At 35.4% G+C, this 21,649-nt stretch overlaps 1 protein-coding gene across 2 annotated transcripts in view; it reads right to left on the bottom strand.

The window, feature by feature from the left end:
- Nucleotides 1–13,790, bottom strand: part of LOC138705851 (adenylate cyclase type 6) — an 896,572-nt gene extending 882,782 nt beyond the window's left edge. For both annotated transcript variants that reach the window (XM_069834532.1, XM_069834533.1), the window contains exon 1: nucleotides 13,628–13,790. The gene's annotated coding sequence lies outside the window, so the exon portion shown is untranslated. The remainder of the gene's footprint in view (nucleotides 1–13,627) is intronic.
- Nucleotides 13,791–21,649: the final 7,859 nt, after the last annotated feature.

Genomic DNA, 21,649 nt, shown 5'->3' with positions numbered 1-21,649 from the left:
TCCGCATTGATAATATTGAATATCAACGATATATATCATTTAATACGTTTCATGTTGAGTTAAGAAAAAATGCAGCTGCTTAAGTGGTGTCTAGCCCTTAAAAATTAGACTACTTATTTACCTTATTGTGGTTGCTAAATTACGATACTGAAAAAGTGTTAGGTATCAAAACGCTTCAGTCAAAATATGTGGTCTAAATTACATAACGACAATTTATTATTAATAATAGTCAGTGGGTGCGAAATTCTGGGGCTTTTGCTCTTGTCAAAAGTGAAGAAATATTAAACATCACAAAGCTACTTGTCGGCTCCAATATCAGGAACAGCAGATTAACGGGTATAATAATTTGATTCCGACTGGAACCTATTCACAACTGCGAAAGTTGGATGGTTATGTTTGCTGCTTTTGTATCAGAACTCTCCAAATACAAATTAGATCTAATAGTCATCACCGTAATTCAAATTAGTAAATCATTTTTTTCTCCCATGAATAAATTGCCATTTTGAAGATAACTAAATTATGAAACATTAACGATGTGAAATGATAAATGACATATATTTATTGACACATCTCATTCATAATTTAATTGGCAAATAAAGTCCACAGAACAACAAAAATACACAACTATTATATAATATATACATAACATGACTTTTAGATTCAGAATAAATGTTTCATAATAACAAACATTTTCTGTATTACGGTACGTAAAAATTAAATTGTGCCGGGCATGCTAGATTAGAAATTTCCAAATAAAAATGGTTAAAATTACAACAAAGAATAATATATCTTGATTACACAACTTTTAACACTGTATCTCTTCGGAATATGTATGATAAGAACTTTGTGTTAAATTTTAACGTACCTTGTTAACATGTTTCGACCTATTTTCGGTCATCTTCGGAACTAATCGTTGTTGGTCTTGGCGCCTCTTCTTTCCTGTGTGGGTGCGTTCGTAGTATAGAGTCAAAGAGTGTGTGTGTTTTGAAATTGAGTTGTGTGTTGAGAATATCGTTGGGGTGTGTTTTCGTGTGTCTGTATATTTCATATTGTTCTAGTGTGTTGAGTTTCTGATTTTTTGGTCGGATGTGCAGTATTTCCATGTCTGTGTTGATGTCTCTGTAGGTGTGGTTGGCATTTGCAACAACTTCTACATAGGACAGACAGGCAGATCATCTCAAACACGTTACAAAGAACACATCACAGCCATAACAAAATTACAAAACACCTCCACATATGCAGAACACATCACAAATGCCAATCACACCTACAGATACATCAACACAGACATGGAAATACTGCACATCCAACCAAAAAGCCAGCAACTCAACACACTAGAACAATGTGAAATATACAGACACACGAAAACACACCCCAACGATATTCTCAACAAACAACTCAATTTCAAAACACATACACTCTTTGACTCTACACTACGAACGCACCCACACAGGAAAAAAGAGGCGCCAAGACCAACAACGACCAGTTTCGAAGATGACCGAAAATAGGTTGAAACATGTTAACAAGGTACGTTAAAATTTAACACAAGAAAGTTCTTATCATACATATTCCGAAGAATAATAATATATAGGCCCACTAATATACCATAACATGTTGTTTTATATACGTGTTAGTAATTCCATACATAATGCAGTATTATGGTCTCTAAAATTGCCACGGAGAATTTAATAATTGTCACAACTATTGATCACGCAGTTCTTTTCCTATTTTGTATTTATTTCTCTAGTAAACAAATCTTTGTTTTTAAATTATTCGTCTAGAACCAAGTAACAGACATGTAGCAGATCTTGTTGGATGTTGTAAAAAAATGGGTAAGCTCATAATATATGGACTTATTTTCTTTTTCAACATCTTGAGGCCGCCCAATGCTCGTTTCAAAGCGGACGGTCGGACCACTGATCTCGGCTTCGCATTAAGATCTTATATTGATGGCGATAATGTCGCACGCACGCACGCACACACAGTGTTCTGTCCAAGGACAAGTCTTTCACTGCAAACCCAGAATTCTCCAATCTTTCTCATTTTCTGCCTTTCTCTTAGTCTCCGCATATGATCCATTTATCTTAATATCGACTATCATCTGATATTTTCTTCTGACCCGAACTCTTCTCTCGTTAATCATTCCTTTCAGTGTAGCCTATCCTTGGGTAGGCAGTTTCTTCTCAGCCAGTGACCCAACCAATTGCTTTTCCTCTTCCTGATCAGTTTCAGTATCATTCTTTCTTCACCCAGTCTTTCCAACATAGCTTCATTTCTTATTGTGTCTGTTCTTTTCACACGCTCCATCCTTCTCCATTCAAATTACAAACTACTAAACTAAACTTAAAAAGTTTAATAACTTAAAAAGTTGTGTATAAAGTGCAAATTAAAATTAAGGTGACATTTAACATTTAATTTTTTAAGGTGACATGTATTTACTTAGCCTGACGAGTTACTTCCTTGGTTTGAATTGTAAATTATTTAAAAATAGCGTGTAAGAGGACCTTAGACTAGAAATGTTTAGCTTAAATGTAGTTCTGTTTATAAGTATGCATAAGGGTGTAATTATTCGACTTATCTGAACTATTGTATCAGTGAAGCGAGGTGAGTCAGTGAAGTTATGGTTTTACAGTGCAGTGAATAGTTCCGATCAGTGATAATTTATAGCGTCAATGAAATGTGTTCTATAGTGTCAGTGAAATGTGTTATAGACTGTCAGTGAAATGTGTCGTAAAGTGTCGATGAAACACGTCATAGTGCCACTACAGTGAGTGAGATGAGAGTAAAGTGAAAGACTTGAAACTTCTGTAGGGCCTATACATATGTAGGTTGTATTGTAAAATTAGATATTTTATGTTTTATTATTAATTGTAATTATTGTGTTAAATTGTATTGTGTATTCTTATTGTATTGTGTATTGTTTATGATTTTATTGTGTATTCTGTATTGTAATTTTATTGTGTATTGTTTATATTGTGTATACCACTGCCACCGGGTGCTTGTCCACTTGCAGTGTAAATAGGCCTATATTCCTCCTGTAGCCAATAAAAGTAATCACTCGCTTACAGTAGTTTATTTTGACTCGCGGTTTCTATCGATTCAAACGAGTAGAACCGCTTATCACTTCATTTATTGTTTATCTGAACATGAAGATAGAGCCAAACTTGGTCCCTTTTCTATCACTAGCAATGGAAAAAGTTCAATTTACACCTATGGTAAACAATTCATCATTGTTTTCTCTGTCATTTAGATCAATATTATTTTGGAAGCAATTATGGATGGAGAGCATGAAATTTCACTCGTCTCCTATCTCCGATAACTCGAGAGCGGAGTTCAAGAGCCCTGCTTTACACCCGAGAAAAATATTCCATATTTATTTGATGGGAGGTTGAGTGGACTTCGCATCCACTGTAAAAAGTGACGACAAAGAGGAAAAGCTGTTGCTTCCAGCCAGGAATAGAATCGTCGGGCTACACTAACTACCAATTGATTCAATCCGATTCTCCAGTAATGATGTACAATGTAAGAATGTTGTTCTTTAGTGGGATCTGACTTGTCTCCAGTTTTGCCATATTCCAACGTAATAATATGAAGCTGAACATTTGACGTTATCAAAATTAATAGGACGATTCGGATCAGCAGAAATCAGCTTTTTTAAAGAGTATTATTATGATGGGCTAATTTTTCCGCATATTATTATGCTTCTTTACTTGTGCCCCCGTGGCTCAGTTAGAAGAACGTCTGAATTTAGAAGTCAGCGTCTCAGGCTCAAATCCTCGTCGTTCCTTTTCATTTTATTGTGTTACAGGATATTATAATGTAATAATCAGGGAAAGGATTTATATGTAAATACATATTTACTTATAAAGCTAATATAATTTATATTTTGCATTATCTTTATGTTTCACAATGTGTAGGGTTGAAAAATCCTACTTTTATTTTCCATATTTTTCCATATTTTAGAGTTTAGTACATATTTTCGTTAATTTCCATATATTTTCCATATTTCATATAAAACAGTCCATATTATATTAGGTTTAACAATAAAACAAAACAAAATTCCATTAACTTTTAAAAATACATTTCAACAATAGAGATTTAAACACATGTTCAGTAATCCCTTTAACATCAGAGTTATTTGAAAATTAGCAGTCCTATCAACAATGGGAAAGTAAGTTACAAAACTGTATTAATTTAATTTAAAATTTTTAACAGACTTCAGTTGTGCAGCTCAACAGTTAAATGCCAGTCAGAGTACACATAGGTTCAGTTTTGTAAATCATACTATAAAGACGGTAAATATGCCAAAAGTACGTCATTCAGTCAATTTAAAATCAAAACTAACAAGTTACATTTCAGAATTTAAAGAAGATGGTTTATCAACTGACAATAAAATATTATTTTGTAATTTGTGTCAGTGTGCAGTATCATCTACACAAAAGTTCCTGGTGCAACAACACATTACAACTAGTAAACATCAGGCCAACAAACAACTAAATTCCAAGCAGAGACAATTGTTTTTAACACAACCAACAACATCGAATGTAAGATCTGAGTTTAACATCGACCTGTGCCGTTCTCTCATCTCTGCTGATATTCCTCTCTACAAACTAAAGAATAAGGTCTTCAGGGAATTCCTTGAAAAATATACTCAACATACAATCCCGGATGAGTCAACACTTAGGAAGACGTATGCTCCATCCATCTACGATGAGACAATACAGAAGATAAGAGATGAAATTAAAGATAGTTCAATTTGGGTTTCCATTGATGAGACTCCCGACAAAGAAGGTAGACTTGTTGGTAATGTAGTTATCGGTTTGTTAAGTGAACAATATTCTGAACGAATTCTTTTACATTGTGATGTTCTAGAAAAGTGCAATAACAAAACTATAGTTAAACTGTTCAACGAAGCTATGGGTATCCTGTGGCCAAAGGGTATTATGTACGATAATGTGTTATTCTTTATTAGCGATGCTGCCCCTTATATGGTCAAAGCTGGACAAGCATTATCTGTTGTATATCCTAAATTGACTCATTTTACTTGTGTGGCGCATGCATTTCATCGTGTGGCAGAAGTGGTCAGAGACAATTTCCCTAAAGTAGATTTGTTGATTTCATCAGTGAAAAAAGTATTTCTCAAAGCTCCCAGTAGAGTTAACGTGTTGAAAGAAATGTACCCTGAAATTCCATTGCCACCAAAGCCAATTTTAACTAGATGGGGTACATGGCTAGAAGCAGTTGAATATTATGCCGAACATATAGACTCTATTAACAATGTTCTCCTTGCATTGGACTCTGAAGATGCAGTCTCAATTGATACTGCGAAAACAGTTACCTGTGACATAAGTGTGAAGAATGACTTAGCTCACATTCAGCATACATTTTCATGCATCATAAAAACGCTCAAAAGTCTCCAAAATAGGCACCTTTCACTATCTGAAAGTTTTGAAATTATAAATAGTACTGTGGAACAACTGAATCGTGGTAGAGGTAAAGTTGCAGATGCAGTAAGAGCTAAGGTGGACACTGTACTTTCAAAAAACCCTGGATATGAAGAACTACAAAAGGTTGTTGCTGTGATGAGTGGTGAATCAACAGTGAAGATTAACTTGGACTTATCCCCAGCAGACATTGTGAAATTGAATTATGTACCAGTTACTTCTTGTGACGTCGAACGCTCTTTTAGTCAGTATAAATCTATCCTCAGAGACAATAGAAGAAGATTCACTTTTCAGCACTTGAAAGAAATGTTTGTAACCTATTGTTATGGTAACAGACAATAAAAATTGTGTTTTGTTGAAACTACATTGGAAGATAAGGTACGTCCATTATATTTTTTGTTTAGTTTGATTAAAATGTACCAATATTTAACGTACATAGTCATTTTTTTATAATTTAAGTCCATATTTAATTCCATATTTTGGTAAAAATCCATATTTAATTCCATATTTTGGTAAAAATAACTACATATATATTTACATATTTCATATATTTTTAGTCCATATAAATCCGTTCCCTGGTAATAATATAAGAAGAAAAAACTAACACTACTATTATGCAACTGTATTTTTCCAAATCTAACATTAAATCTATATTGATATCTCTAAAGAACATAACAGAATATAAATGATAACTTGAATATTATTTATAACGCTAAAGAACTATAACAGAATGTAAATGATAACTTGAAAATTATTTACATCGTTAAAAAACGATAACAGAATATAAATTGTAACTTGAATAGTATTTATATAGGTAAAGAACGATAGCAGAATACAAATGATAACTTGAATATTATTTATATCGCTAAAGAACGATAGCAGAATATAAGTGAAACTTGAATATTATTTATATCGCTAAAGAACGATAGCAGAATATAAGTGATAACTTGAATATTATTTACTCGTATATCGCTAAAGAACGATAACAAATATAAATGATAACTTTAATATTATTTATATCGCTAAAGAACTATAACAGAATATAAATGATAACTTGAATATTATTTATATCGCTAAAGAATAATAACAAAATAAAATGACAACTTAAACAATGCTCTCTCAACCTTCGAATCAATAAGCGAGCACTCTACCGCTACTCTACGAGATGCAGATATTGAAAGACTAGTTCCGAAACTACGTCAACAAGCGCGAGCATTGTGTAACATCACCATGATCCGAAGTGGACTTAGAAAATATTCGCTGTTCAGAAGTGCGGCCATTTTTTTTTTATAGATGTAGATAATAAACAAACCTGTTGTAGAAACTCAGTGTGTTGTTGTTGTTTAGTGAACTATCCGAAGACAGGTGTGAACCTCACAAGTGATATCAACATGGAACCACTTATAAGTCAGCTAGGACAGGAGATAATGGAGTAGGAACTTCCTCCTCCATTGCATACATCGCTGACTAGCTACATATTACACTAATCAGACTTCAGATGCATACAAACAACTGTTCTTCCTCTGACACATACCGTCAAGTCAGATGTACATATCAGCCATAAACATATGCAACTAATATTTTAGGGAAAAATTGTATTTTATGTATCTACTAAAAGCATTATGTGTGTAAACTTACACATTACTGTTTTCACTTGATTGCACTTAGATCAGCAGGTCTGTAGGAGTACAGGTACTATCCCTTGCCCGCCCCTCTTGCGGCAGCAGAATAGTTCGTGTTCACAGTTACATTCCTGAGTTCTTCACTCACATTCTTACATTATACTTTACATTCGGCCTCCATTACCTAGTTGTCCTAGCAGGATAGAAACGTGTCAAAACATTTTCTAACGCAAGCACACACTCGCTAATTCACATGACAACCTATCGGTATTCAAAAGGAGAACCGAAACAGAGGATAAACAATGGAAGAAGGAAAAAAGAATAATGTAACAAATATATAAAATGAAAACATCTGGCTTCATTCATAAACTGTATTTTGAAGTAGATAGAGATCTACTGCATGCAATTATTTTTTACAAACTTACTTAAAATGTCGATGTAGCTATAATGCAATCAATTTTAATAGTACTTTTATATTTACGAAAATTCTCATTTAAAATTAATATGAATGTTTACCTATACAAACTTTACTAGGGCCCAGTCACTCGTAATAAATGAATTTCTGAAAAGTAATCTTAATCATATCGCTATATGAAGCACAATGAAGCTGACGCGTGAAAAGCATTGTAAGAGCAGTGATAATGCGCCAAGCCTGAAGGGGGTTTGAAGTTGGTGTATTTCACGGAAAATATAATTTTATGTTAAGTACAATAATTAATTTATATGAAGTTCAGGAATCTGGGGGAAAAAATGTGCTGTTCCCTCTCCTCACTTTATACAAGAAGCAAAATAAAAAAAAAAATGGTTTGGACAGTTTTAAAGTCCAAGCCACTTTGTGTGTTTGATTTCAAATAGAAACATAAATTTTATTGTTTACTAAAAATTATATTTCATGCGCATCACATTAATCTTGGATAAACTAACTCGTAGATGCTGAATATGAATAAAATCGTTAAATGTATGTATATATTTAACCTATACTTCCGATGCCGGGACATAGATACCCCTGACGGAGGTTTCAGTACCTAGACGGAATTTAGCTACGTTTATTTATTTTCCCGACAGGGGCAGAGGGACAAGTGTAAGCTCATCGCCTCAAACGCCTCATAGTATGCAACTGAGGTATTAATGGAAAGCGAGAGAGAAGAAATTTGGAAGATTGATAAATGGGCAACTTACTAGTGTAATATATTTAAGCACGTGGGCTTAACATTAGTAAGTTGCCCATTTATCAATCTTCTGTAATAAAGTGTTAAAAGTAGTGTACGCAAGACTCAAGCTGGAAGAAATTTGGGTCCAGATGCTTAAATTTTCGTTTGGAGGTCTTTAATGTGCTGAAAAACTCAGACATGGACACACGAAAATCGTTAAACAGTAAGGGAAATTGCTTTACGCAAACGAAAAGAGGGGCGACATGCCCGAGACCTTATTTTATATCAGGGATGCTGAAAACATGTAAGCTATTCTGCGAAACTCTCGAAACCAACTTTTTGCAGCATCACAACACTTTCTTAAATGAGAAAGATTGAGAAATGTAACTAGATCATGATTACAGAGAGAATACATTATTACAATATTCTATAAAGCAGTGGTCGTCAGCACTCCCTGAAATGTGCAACGGGTACGCGGTGCCGTCCCGTGTGCACCGTCGTGCAGCAGGGAGAGATAGAGAGCATACCCTCTAGCAGTTACGCAGTGCACCATGGTGCACTGCGTTTTCCACGGGTAAGAGAAGCTAGCCCCGGCGTGCTCTGTGCTGACGACCCCTAATATAAAGTTTCATAACTATAAACACATATGGAAAGGACCAGAAGACGTCCACAAAACAGTGGAGGAAACATTTTTTATATGAAAAAAATCAAAATTTAGTTCACAGTTTTACAATTTTACGATTTCATAATTTTCCAGCTTTATAATTTTATAGTTTTGTTCTGTATAACTGAAATAATTCCACAACTTATGTTATTATGGAATAAAAATAAATAATGTACTTCCGCCAAATATTTATCCATAATATAATCATTTTGGGAAGGACCTGCATTTCATCTTTTTAGTAGAAAAATAAACATTCTGAGACACCATTTACCAGAAAATAATAATAAAAAAGGCACAAAGTTCTGTTTCGAATTCACCTCCTTAATCTTTAATTCTAATTTATTATTTTAAAGCACTAATTTATTTAAAAAATAAAAACTACTTTAGCCGAAACAGTTCAACGCAGATATCGTGCTACTACTACTACTACTACTACTACTACTACTACTACTACTACTACCACCACCACTACTACTACAAGTGCCAATATCTTGTTATTAAATATTACATAATCTTATTATTAAACTGAAATAGCCTTCGTATTGACTAAGACGAGTAACTTTAGCAATGTATGAAAACCACGGTCATTGGTTCGAATCCCATTTAGGCATTGGATACTTGTCCTTCGTCTGTGTATTGAACTGTAGTCTATCTTCTTAACAGGTCCGGTATTGTGCTCGCCGTACGTAACGATATGAATCTCCCTCCATGTGCTCGTCTACCATCAGACTGAAAAGCCCCCAAAAATAGATTACAGATAAAACGCCAAATGTATTAGGCTACCATACCGCATTACCTACTGTAAGTTGTACCATAATAACTCCCGAAAAGACAAAGTATATGATTATGTCTCGTGACGAGAATATTATACGAAATGGAAATATAAAAATTGTAAATTTATCTTTTGAAGAGGTGGAAAAATTCAAATACCTGGAAGCAACAGTAACAAATATAAATGATATTCGGGAGGAAATTAAACACAGAATAAATATGGGAAATGCCTGTTATTATTCGGTTGAGAAGCTTTTATCATCCATTCTGCTGTCAAAAAATCTGAAAGTTAGAATTTATAAAACAGTTATATTACCGGTTGTGCTTTATGGTTGTGAAACTTGGACTCTCACTTTGAGAGAGGAACATGGGTTAAGGGTGTTTGAGAATAAGGTGCTTAGGAAAATATTTGGGACTCAGAGGGATGAAGTTACAGGAGAATGGAGAAAGTTAAACACAGAATTGCACGCATTGTATTCTTCACCTGACATAATTAGGAACGTTTGAGATGGGCAGGGCATGTAGCACGTATGGATGAATCCAGAAATGCATATAGAGTGTTAGTTGGGAGGCCGGAGGGAAAAAGACCTTTGGGAGGCCGAGACGTAGATGGGAGGATAATATTAAAATGGATTTGAGGGAGATGGGATATGATGATAGAAACTGGATTGATCTTGCTCAGGATCTTGCCCCCGATGGAGGGCTTATGTGAGGGCGGCAATGAACCTCCGGGTTCCTTAAAAGCCAGTAAGTAAGTACCTTAATAACTAAAGTAAACATATAGTCTAATTATTTAATCTCTATTTCCGAAAGTAAGCAGAAATGTGATAAGATTACGTAAGAGTTTTGTCATATACAGTCATATACAGTATAGTCACATAATCAAATGAGAGTAAGAAAAGAGGATGTCGATTACTTAAAAAAAAAAACGCACGAATCATAATTTGAAACTTCGTTTTGATTTTTCTTCTTTATTGTGTATTTTATCCTGGTCAAAGTTTAATAATTTGCCTTTTCAAAAAAACACACACACACACAGTCTCATGACAACAAACTTCTCCGAAACGGGATCAGAGTCCACGTCCGTAACCTCCACGCAGTTAAAGTTGCAACATTTACCACTACGCGTACCATAGTTGGACCTCCATTGATTTGGCAGCCTATTATTTTTTATCCATCAATACGTAACTTCCGCCTAATCTCCAATGAATATTAAATTCTCTGAAAGTGACAGACCAAGTTTTACATCCATAATTGACGCAATCGGTTGTGACGACAGTGAAACGTTGAGGCACATCATTCGCCTTGGGCAATGACAAACGTAGAAAAAAGTTCTGACGACTGTCGAAATGTCCGGCGTCAAAAGATATGAACGAGGCACAGGGGACACAAATATAACAATGACCCATTACGAGATGGTGTTCTGTGACGAGTTATGTGCCTTTGGAAAGAGGAACAAAAGTTAAATGGCGACAGAGGCAATGAATAATTTTAGTAGCGTATGCATTTCAATTGTATATATTTTTTTATTTTATTATTCTCGTTGAAGATAAAATCAAATCTATCACAAGATGAAGGCATTGGGAATACATTAAGTAAATCTTATATTTTCTTCATCGCGGCTCTAGATGAGATTTGTGGCCGCATCTACTTCTCGCAATTCTTAGTCAAAGAACCTTGATATTTCATAAAAGGATAGGGCCAAGTCTCATTCTACAAGTCACTGCTTTATCTACATAAGGAATGTCTCTTATAGACAGTCGAAAACACGCTTGAAAAAAACCACATCCCTTTCTAGAAGTCTTTGTTTATCTACGCAAGAAATGGATCCCATAATATACTTATATTAAATTAAACTTATATGGGACAGTTCCTCTACCATGTCCCATTCTAGAAGTCACTGGAAAACAGGAAAATCTTTATCTACGCAAGGAATGGATCCCATAGGCAGTCGATATAAGACTGAAAAATACTGACGTTAAATGTATATGGAAAAGTTCTCCTATCATGTCCAATTGTAGAAGTCACTGAAAACAGGAAAATCTTTACCTACAAAAAAATGGCCCGGCTGGGAAACAGCCACTCTCAGAGAGCTTAGCTTCTCCCGCTACAGATGCTGTTGTAGGTACATAGATACTCATGTTGACTGCTCTATTTACAATACGACTTTCCCTCCCCTGCCTAGTCCATAGACAGTCGCTAAAATGACTGAAGAACATGGATGTTAAATTTATATAGGACAGTACCCTTACCATGATAATGGAAGGGAAAACTCTAGGGAAAGAATGAAGAACGTTTACTCTTAAAAGAGCCATGTATTTGAGTGTCGACGGATTTGTCAGCTGAAAAATAAACGAAGAGATGGTGCACAGTGAATGTAAAAACCGGATGTAGAGCGATCGAGGAGAGTAGTCTCGGAAAGGGACAGAGTAGTCAACTGGGGGACACAAGCGAATATACAACCTTCGGATCGAGTGATGCTATGCGACGAGGTAGCTTTACTCAACACCTACAGTATGTCTTTAGTTATACGGTAAATGGACATTAGCGGATTTTAGGTTTCAGTATGTATTTCGTGATACAGTACGCAAAAACAGACTTACGTAGCAGGTAAACTATCTGCTTGTCGCTTGAATGATGCTAATGATTTTAAAACTACGTTCATTTTATATAGTGGTTTTCTTGAAAAAAAAAAAAAAAAAAGTGTTCATTTCCTCATCTTACGATGTAGTTAATCACTAAAGTGAAGTCGCTATAATCGCGAAGGTCGTCTTACAGTACCGTATCTGAAGTCAAGATGCAACACTGCTTAATGATGTTCTTCTTTAAGTCTGTAATTTATTAATGAGTTCTGCTATGCAGTTTAAAAAATATGTGTCTGAAATTACAATTGGCTCGGGGACATTGAGTTACCGTATTCAGAAACTTCGTGAATTTTAATGAAATAAAAATATTTAATGTCGTCCTAAGTAATTTACGAGCAATTAATCCACCTACAACACAATCTGCTCATAATGTCACTTTCCAAATAATTTTCCATAGCAGACTTCTTACAAAAACCTTGAAAGAACTTATTTTTATCAGTCGTAGAACATCACTTTTTATGAGAATTGCAAATGTAAAATTAAAAGATTTGTCTCATGAAGAATAAAAAGTAAGCTTACGTAATTTCATAATGGTAAGTTATAAGAAAAATTTTACGTCCTCAATTTTATGAAGGACTTCTATGCTTCGAGAAACTTTAAAATTCTGTTGACCAACTTTCTTAGATTCACTTAACCGAGATTCGTTGCATTTGTTCATAATTTTTAAAAAGTTATATCAATCACGCTTTTTATTACGGATTAAAATACTAATTTTTTATTTACTTTCGTATATTCAATTCTAACATTTTTAAATATTAAACAAAGTCAAAACATATAAAACTATTACAGCCACATTGGCCGTATTATTGGTAAAGGCTACAACTGTTACTGAAATGGGCCCTTTCTCAGACATCTTAAAGTTCATTGTAGTTAAATATCCCCCACTAAGAACTGTAATCGATCAAATTTCCCTGTAAGTGCCTAAATTCGCCAAGGCGGGCTCTGACAGCAACGGAGACTTCAGTTAAAAGGCGTTGTCAGTTTATCTATCACTAGTTATCAGCAAAGACACAACACAAGAAAACGCTAACGTATGTTTTAATAGGACTGTACATTTTCCCTTCCATGCAAGTAGTTGATCCTCAGATCATCTCCAGACAAGGGTTACACAGTTAATCTGGACTCAAACCACGTCCCCAAGGAAATTACTATAAATCGGCTCTGCCAGTTATCTCTCGAGCCTTATCTCTCAGTCAATAAATAAATGCACACATCGTCCATCTCTGTCTATGCCGGAACATGCGTGGAGTTGATTGACATTATTCTGTACGAGAGAAAACCGGTAGGCAGGCAAAGGCTTATGTAATAGTATTAATTGAGATTACGATACCTCTCCTTAGTCTGTCATGGATGCAGCGGGCGTGGACGTCTACAGCTTCCAGCACAAACTTATCGAAAAACCACTGTTACAGTTCCGCACTCTGACGCTATTCGATTATTTTCAAAAATACTGGAGATTTCGCGGGAGAAAATTATTCCGTCTGCTATCTCGCTTAACAGACGACGGCAGACTGAACAGATCAACAGGTGCCATAAAACTACACACAGAGCGCAGCACATGCCGTAATAGTACGTGGTCGATTGGAGTCGAAAGCAGCAAGTCGATTGTCATGCAAAGTGAAGAACGTATTTTTAATTTAAAACAAATCGTATCTTCGCAACTAAGTACAACACGAAAGGAATGAGTAATGTTTACGCTACAAAAGTTTTTAGAGTACAAACATGCCAAATGTTGATATCACTGTGTCTGTGCAAAGCTTTCAGAAGTGTTTATTCAACCACATTGGTTGTGTTGGCAAAGGTTCATATTGGAAACCACCCTCAGAGCCATCGTGTGATCTCTTTGTAAACTGACCAATCGAAAGGAAATTTGTTCCGACGCGACGTCAAAATGTATAGCAGCAAATATTTCCTTCATTTTTATAATATAGCAAACTGAAATGAATTTATCTTCAGTCTGACGTATTCGTGTTGGTTGAACTAATAATATCAACAAAAAAATTCACTACGAGTACAAGATACAGGATCCGTGTGTGTTCCGACGACAGAAAAATATTGTTACATTATAAATTATTACAAATCACATATCTCTCTCAACTACGTTTGAAATAAAATTTGTTCTTAATAATAATTTGAACTAATACTTTAATAGTTAATATTTTTTAATATCATTTACCGTATCGACTGTTGCAAGAAGCATTTTGTTCGAGTGTGTAACATATGACATATCAATACGATAACTAATACTAAGGCAAATAGAAAACTAAAAACAATAGCATTCATTTGGCTGTCTATAATAATTTATTATTGCTGAAAAATTGTCTTACAATTTTTAATATGAATAAAGTAGCGCAGTTTAGACCTACATACTGTTTCAAAACCAGCAAGGAGTGACATAACTATTTCAATTAAAATGCCGGTAAACAAATAGTTGTTCTTTTAATTTCAGTTTCAAACTTTTCTGTTTATGCTGACATGGATAGAAATTTCTCCCATAAACAATTTACCGCGATTTTAAAACGAATTTAAACTATATTGAGCACTCAGATTTTCAGAATGCAAATAAGGGACAGTTGCAATATTTAGCTCGAGGAAAATACGAGGAACTTCTAAGAGAGAGAAAAAGAAATCTCTGAGCGCATCTGAGACCATATACTAGGGCGTTAAAGCAGAGTATAAGAAAGAAATACCTTACTTAGTCTTAACCATTGAGGCTTTGAGGTTGTTATATTACTTACCATTAGTTAATTTGCATTAATAAAATTTAGAAGGGACATTAATGATACAGATTGGGAAGAGGTTATTGCAAAGGTTGTGTTTATACGAACTAGTAAAAAATAATGTTCTATTCTTCTAAATGCAACATGTCCTCTTTGTTTCGTGCGGACGAGAAACACTCATTTTGGTTTGAAACATTTTTCGCGTCTTCACACATACTAGGCCTACACACTATCCAACAACAATATTACTGGACCAGTAACCATGCGCAGCTAGGCTTATTGCTTGGGAACCAAAACTGAAGCAACCACAGATTTAAATTTATTTGCTTCGTTCGTCACGTTCGTAAAGACATTGATGTTAATAAAAACAAGTGACGTTTTACAACAGATATCTGTACAAGAATGAAAGAAAAAAAACTTTGATCGTATGTGATACTGCTCTACGGGTTTCTTTTTTTTTTTTTTTGTTCCTTGTGAAATCCATACGGGACAAGTTTTCCAGGCCTCAAATACTTCGTATCGGACATTCCGTACAATAAGGGACACCTGACAACCCTATGAACACCACTTACTTACTTACTTACTTACAAATGGCTTTTAAGGAACCCGCAGGTTCATTGCCGCCCTTACATAAGCCCACCATCGGTCCCTATCCTGTGCAAGATTAATCCAATCTCTATCATCATATCCGATTTCCCTCAAATCCATTTTAATATTATCCACCCATCTACGTCTCGGCCTCCCCAAAGGTCTTTTTCCCCTCCGGCCTCCCAACTAACACTCTATATGCATTTTTGGATATTGTTTCAATAGGCTAATAATCCTTCCCATTAAAATAGGTAGTTGAGTTAACTACGGGTGGGTCAATGTCTAAAGCATCACATTACTGGTCGACAAGTTCACTTGAAGCTTATATTTATGTATAACTTAGTTTGAGACTTTCCTAAAGAAAAAATTAAAATTGTTAGAGAAAAGAAGGGAAACATACCGCAACCAACATTCATAATACGGGGGCTTAGTGTGAAACTAACGTACCTACAAAAATTTACATAACAAATTCGTTTTTCTACTTGGTCACAAAAAAATTGTAATTTCGTTCCGAACAGTCTTACATATAATACAATTCGTAACTGCAAAACATGATGGTATAGTTCAGTGGTCGTCAGCTCGATGCCCTGTGACGTCATCTCAGCCTGTTCTGAAGTCCGCTGCGCTAATGTTTCGCTGCCGCGGGCACAGCGGAGGCTTGCAATAGTGGCTCCTTTTTCATGATAATAATCATATTGATCGAAATGAAAGCTGAATAAAACTAAATACTGTACTGCATTTTAGATTTCTACTTTTTCTTTTGTTAATGCAGGGAAAAACAGCTATATGCTCTGTTCTGTTACAGTACCTTGCACTTCTTCTGACTGTACGCTTTATGAACGAGTTAAGAACATTGTAGGGGTAGTGGTTGAGGGAGAGTTGACAAGATCATGAAGCAATGTAGGGGTGGTGATTGAAGGGGGGGGGTAAGGACAAGGTCATGCACGGACCTAAAGAAGCACGAATGTAATAACTGAGAATATGACTTGCATTAGTGATGTCCAGGAGATTAAAATTATAACTCGAAATGTAAAACGTGCACTCAAGCTAATCCAGACAGAGCACAAAATAATTGTAAAGAAACTGTTTGAAGTTGTGTAACGGATAAGTACCGGTAATAATTAGGATTAAATTATAATAATGATCTTTTTTAAAATGAACTGAACACTTTAATTAAAGTAAACCTAAGTATGTATATACTGTATTAGAGTACATGATATTCACAGCAATTCTGAAACAAATTTTTCTTTGCAAAATTAAAATATACATTGCCTTCCTGTTTCAAGAAAGTGTAACCATTAAACATTAATACATCAGATTAACTTTATTACGATGATTTTCTGGATTTTTTAATCCTCATTATTGTCTTTGAAGGTAAGTTTACACTTTCAAAATCTTCTAGAAGATTTGAACATTTTTCTATGCAGCCATCACAATAACAGCTTTAGCAAAATCTCCATTGGTAAATGACCTTAAATTTTTCGCTATACCTAGAGTACCGTAATTTTGAAGCTCAAGCGAACAAAATATTAACTAATTTGTTGATCAGCAGTCTCCTTTAACTGTTTTATCATCTCATCACGTTCATCTCCCTGACATTTATCATATTCACTTACGTAGTACGAAAAATAGTGCCATTGCAGTTTAAACTTTTTTAATTCAGTGCATTTCCTTGCCACAAACTAAACATTTTTACCTCTCCGCCACACGACACAAAAAGGAAAAGGTTCCCCCATACTGAAAGAAACTAAGCATCGATTGATTAGAAGCTATCACAAAGATTTGTTTACTTTTGAAGCTTACAACGACTGAACACTCCCAATGCCTTTACACTGAATACCCAACACCCTAGATCATATAACAGATAGTTCATCGCTATGTTAAAATCGTTTGCACTTTGAAGAGAACAACCGCCAGGATCGCAACCCGTCCGCTGTAAACGAACACGAGATGGCAGTACAGTCGCTAATGCAATTCAAATGGGAATTATGACGTGACTCCATATGTAACAACTACATGGCAGCGTAGTAAACCTGACAAAAGTTGTTAACGTCAAAGCCTATAAGGCCGACCTATCTGGGATATGCATATATGATCTAGGCTAACACCGTACTGCAACCAGCTACACGTGTACTCAGAAGACGTCACTGTACGAGCCTCGCACTCGCTGCACATACGTCAAGACTAGGTTGAGTTGTCTAGGCCTGGTATAGTTCATTTGAAATAAGCGTATTGTTTGTTAAGAATTTTGTTGTGAATAAAACATCAATTGTAGTTACGTAATTCTTGTTTGTTCATCAATATATAATTTTTCTATTTTCAAGTCCATCTTTATGCGATTTCTTCAGATTTCTCCCATTGCCACAATAACGAATTATTATGCCACATGATTTCCTTCGATTCTCTTAAATGCTTGTTTCACGCACATTTACTCTGTTTAAATATATCCGTTCTTAATATATTTTTCCGTCCTGCGTTATTATGTCATTCTCCAAAGTTGATGGGAAAAAAAATTGATGGACATACAGGACATACATGTTTGCGACATTTCTGATACCGACTATTTTCAGTATCTCCTCTTTCGTTAAATTTTAATCGGATTTTGTTCAATAATACTATTCGATTTATTCGGAAAATGTCCTGACTGAATGTTCAGAATTTTAATGTCAGCGTCAGGTGTTCATGCTCATTGCGGAAAAAATGTGCTAGTGTGCCATCATGCATGAACCACATCTGTAGTCTTTATTGACATGGCACATACTCCAGCAAGGTAGCCAATACGTTAATAAGAAAGTCCTGATAACGAGCCCCAATTAATCTGTGTGGTAGTACGTAGGCCTATGGCCCTTAATCTATCGCCAAGAACGCCTGCCCATAAGTTGATTGAGAATCGGTGCTGATGCCTTGTTTCTTTAAGTGCATGGGAATTTTCAACAGCCTACACATGCTGATTACGAAAATTCACACATCATCTCTGCTGAACCCTGCTTATATCCGCACCCAAATTTTTCTTTTCAGTATTCCTTGCGACGTATCAGTATTCCATGCCAGGGGTGTCAATTACGGTATGATTATCTGGTAGCCTGCTGTATTGTAGGGTAGAAAAACGCATTGCCACAAATGGACGTCACATTGAGCACCTCCTATGAACAAGTGTTCAGATCTCAGAAAGTATGTGTTGTAGGACTCATGTTTATTAGACATTTTTTTTTCTTATTTTGATGCATATTATCACCTCCTAAAATATTGGATACTTTTTTTTAACACCCCGTATAAGAAATGGTAGGCCTACCGGATTAGTAGTAGGCCTACACTACGTGATTTGAGAATAAGGTTCTATCTACATTTTTAATCGAAACTGAATGATATAGCAAATCATATAGATGAGCCTCAGATTGATCTCTTACAGAATTGTCGTGTCCATAACTAATTTAGTTCCTTACGCAGAGATCGATGAAAAAGGTTCCAATTCCAACAGAACTTTCAATTTCGAATGAAAAAAAAAATCTATATTATGGAGGCATAGAAGTTTTTGCACCGCCCGCTACTGGAAAGAAGTTATTTTAACAGCTTATCAGAATTGGATCTTTTACCAATGTATGGCCATCAATATCGAAAATTTTAATAACTGGGATTTAGTATGAATATTTTTAGAATGTTAAATAATGTTCTGATCTCGTGTATTAAATCTTTATTTTAATGTAATAGGCCTATGGTTTTCATACCGAGGATTATGTTATGGTTTCGTAACAAGTCTTTTTTACGATGATGGGTTATTAGCCCTTCACAGCGAATATTTTTAGAATATTAAATAATGTTCTGATCTCGTGCATTAAATCTTTATTTTAATGCAGTATGCTTTGCACACAGAAGATTATGTTGGGGTTCTGTAACAAGTTTTTTTTACGGTAATAGGTTGTTACCCCTTCGCCGAATCCCCAAGCTGGAGGACCACCTTCTATCGGCTGTCCGCGACTGCTTATTTAATATTAGTTCTGCTTATGATAAGGCGGTCTCCGGAGCGGTTGTTCGCGCTTTCAATCGGACAAGACAGTAGGTTATGTACAGGAACATCATTTTATTTTTACTTCAATTTTTATTGTACCTGAGTTTTTGAATGTACTTCACTCCCACCCCTTCTACTAATGAAGTTCAACCGTCCTGCACACAGATCCAAGACCGCATATACAATCATGCGGTCATAGTAAACAGTACGTTCCAAAAATATGTTCGCGTTTTCCAGTGACGAAAGAGCTTTCAATATTGAATCATTTTCGCACAGGTACTGTGGTCCATTTGCCTACGTTGTATCCCGGTTTCCCCCACCAGCTTTTATTCGCCAGCTAGTAGCTGGGCTGTCTTAGCTCTTTTCTGAGAACATTAATTTCTGTTAGGAATTGGACGTCTACGTAATATTATACAACTGTTTAAAAGAGCTTAAATAAAAGGGGCTCGTTAAGTAATTGACTGTCACGTGATTTCCTCTCTTTCTACGACCCTACGACATAACCACTTGGACGGACAGCAGATAGTATGTCTGAGTAATTTTATCTTTTCGGATCGGGCAGAAGTGAATATCGAATTTACAGTACGTAAGGTACTCTTTTATAGAGTAGGTATAGAATTATTTCAACATGAGTTACTAGTACGAAGGACAAAACTGGTAATTGGGATTAGGTACAATAGTCTATAGTGCAATAATATGCACAAAAGAACTGAACCCTGTATCGAAATGAACGGCCACCATTTTAAAAATGTGTTTAAATATCCATATTATGATTATTTTTTAATTTAACTTCATTCTTTACATTGTATGCTAATGTGCTGTAGACAGTATAATATACACTGCATAATGAATATGTCCACATGGACAGGTCAGTTCGTGAGTAAAAACACTCATTGTTAATACTGTACTGTATTTTGATTAAACAAAAATCTAACATACAAGGCTATTAACCCGGCCCAACGTATATAGGGGGCAAGTTGCTGTAACTATATACAGTTGGGTAATTCTTGACAGACGCGTTCTCGTCGCGGGGGTGAACACTAAATTTAGTGACTAAGTGCTGTCAAGGACCCAGCCTCTCGGGGTATAACGAGAGCCCCTGCCCAGGGAAACGGGTGAAGACCTCAACGTTTGGATCGGCGAAATCTCGGCGAGACAAGAGGACGAGGCAACCCTGCTTGTTGGGGGTAGTGCACAAGCAGGCTAGGAGAAACGCCTTAAGGTGGCAACCCCACCATTCTCCTTACCCTGCGTGGCGCCGGTAACGCAACCAGGGAACATTTTAATTACCGTACTCTAAAAACTAAAGGAAACGAACGGACGGATACAAGAAGAGATGGACGGAACAAATATTCCTTTAGTTTCGGAACAGGACAAAAACCCAATCCTTGAAAGGAAGAAGAAGAAGAAAAATGTAATGAAAATTATCAAACTCAAAAGCGCGATATTTCCTAGTTTACGTAAATGGATGAACTACTTTTCTTCCCTCCTATACCTAGTAAAGTGATTTGTTTGTATTCTACGCCAGTATCATCGAACTCCAGTCGTGAAAGAGGTAGCAAACGGCGTTGATCCAGAGGTATAGCCAAGTTAAAAAATAAAAAATGTCAGTAAAAATAAAATGATGTCCCTGTATATGCTGTGGATCAGAAGTACACTTTCCGCTGTGCATTACTTAAATCGGATCATGCAATGGTTCGAATTCGCTAACACCCGTACATTTTTTAATAAGTGTGTAATTTTTTGTTTATTCTCTTTTCTTTTTTTCTTTTGCTTAAAATACTACCTTAGCCCACAGATTCTTTTTATATATTTTAAATTCATACCATGTGTGAAGGGGCGTGTTAGTTTAATGTTCTTGATCAAATTAATATCATTAAATTTAATTGCGAAATCTACAGCGAAAATAAAGTTTTCCATTAGCTAATGTAAACATTTATAATTCTCCTGGAAACACTAGTTTATTCACAAATAATTACTGTAAATTAGTCATATCGATTTACTTTAACGTAAAATACAGAGTAATTCAAAACCTCTG

This window comes from Periplaneta americana, chromosome 9 (genome assembly GCF_040183065.1).
Source record: "Periplaneta americana isolate PAMFEO1 chromosome 9, P.americana_PAMFEO1_priV1, whole genome shotgun sequence".
Taxonomy (NCBI): Eukaryota; Metazoa; Arthropoda; class Insecta; order Blattodea; family Blattidae; genus Periplaneta; species Periplaneta americana.
Note: the sequence above shows the minus strand (reverse complement) of the source record. Positions and strands in the feature narration are given on the sequence as shown.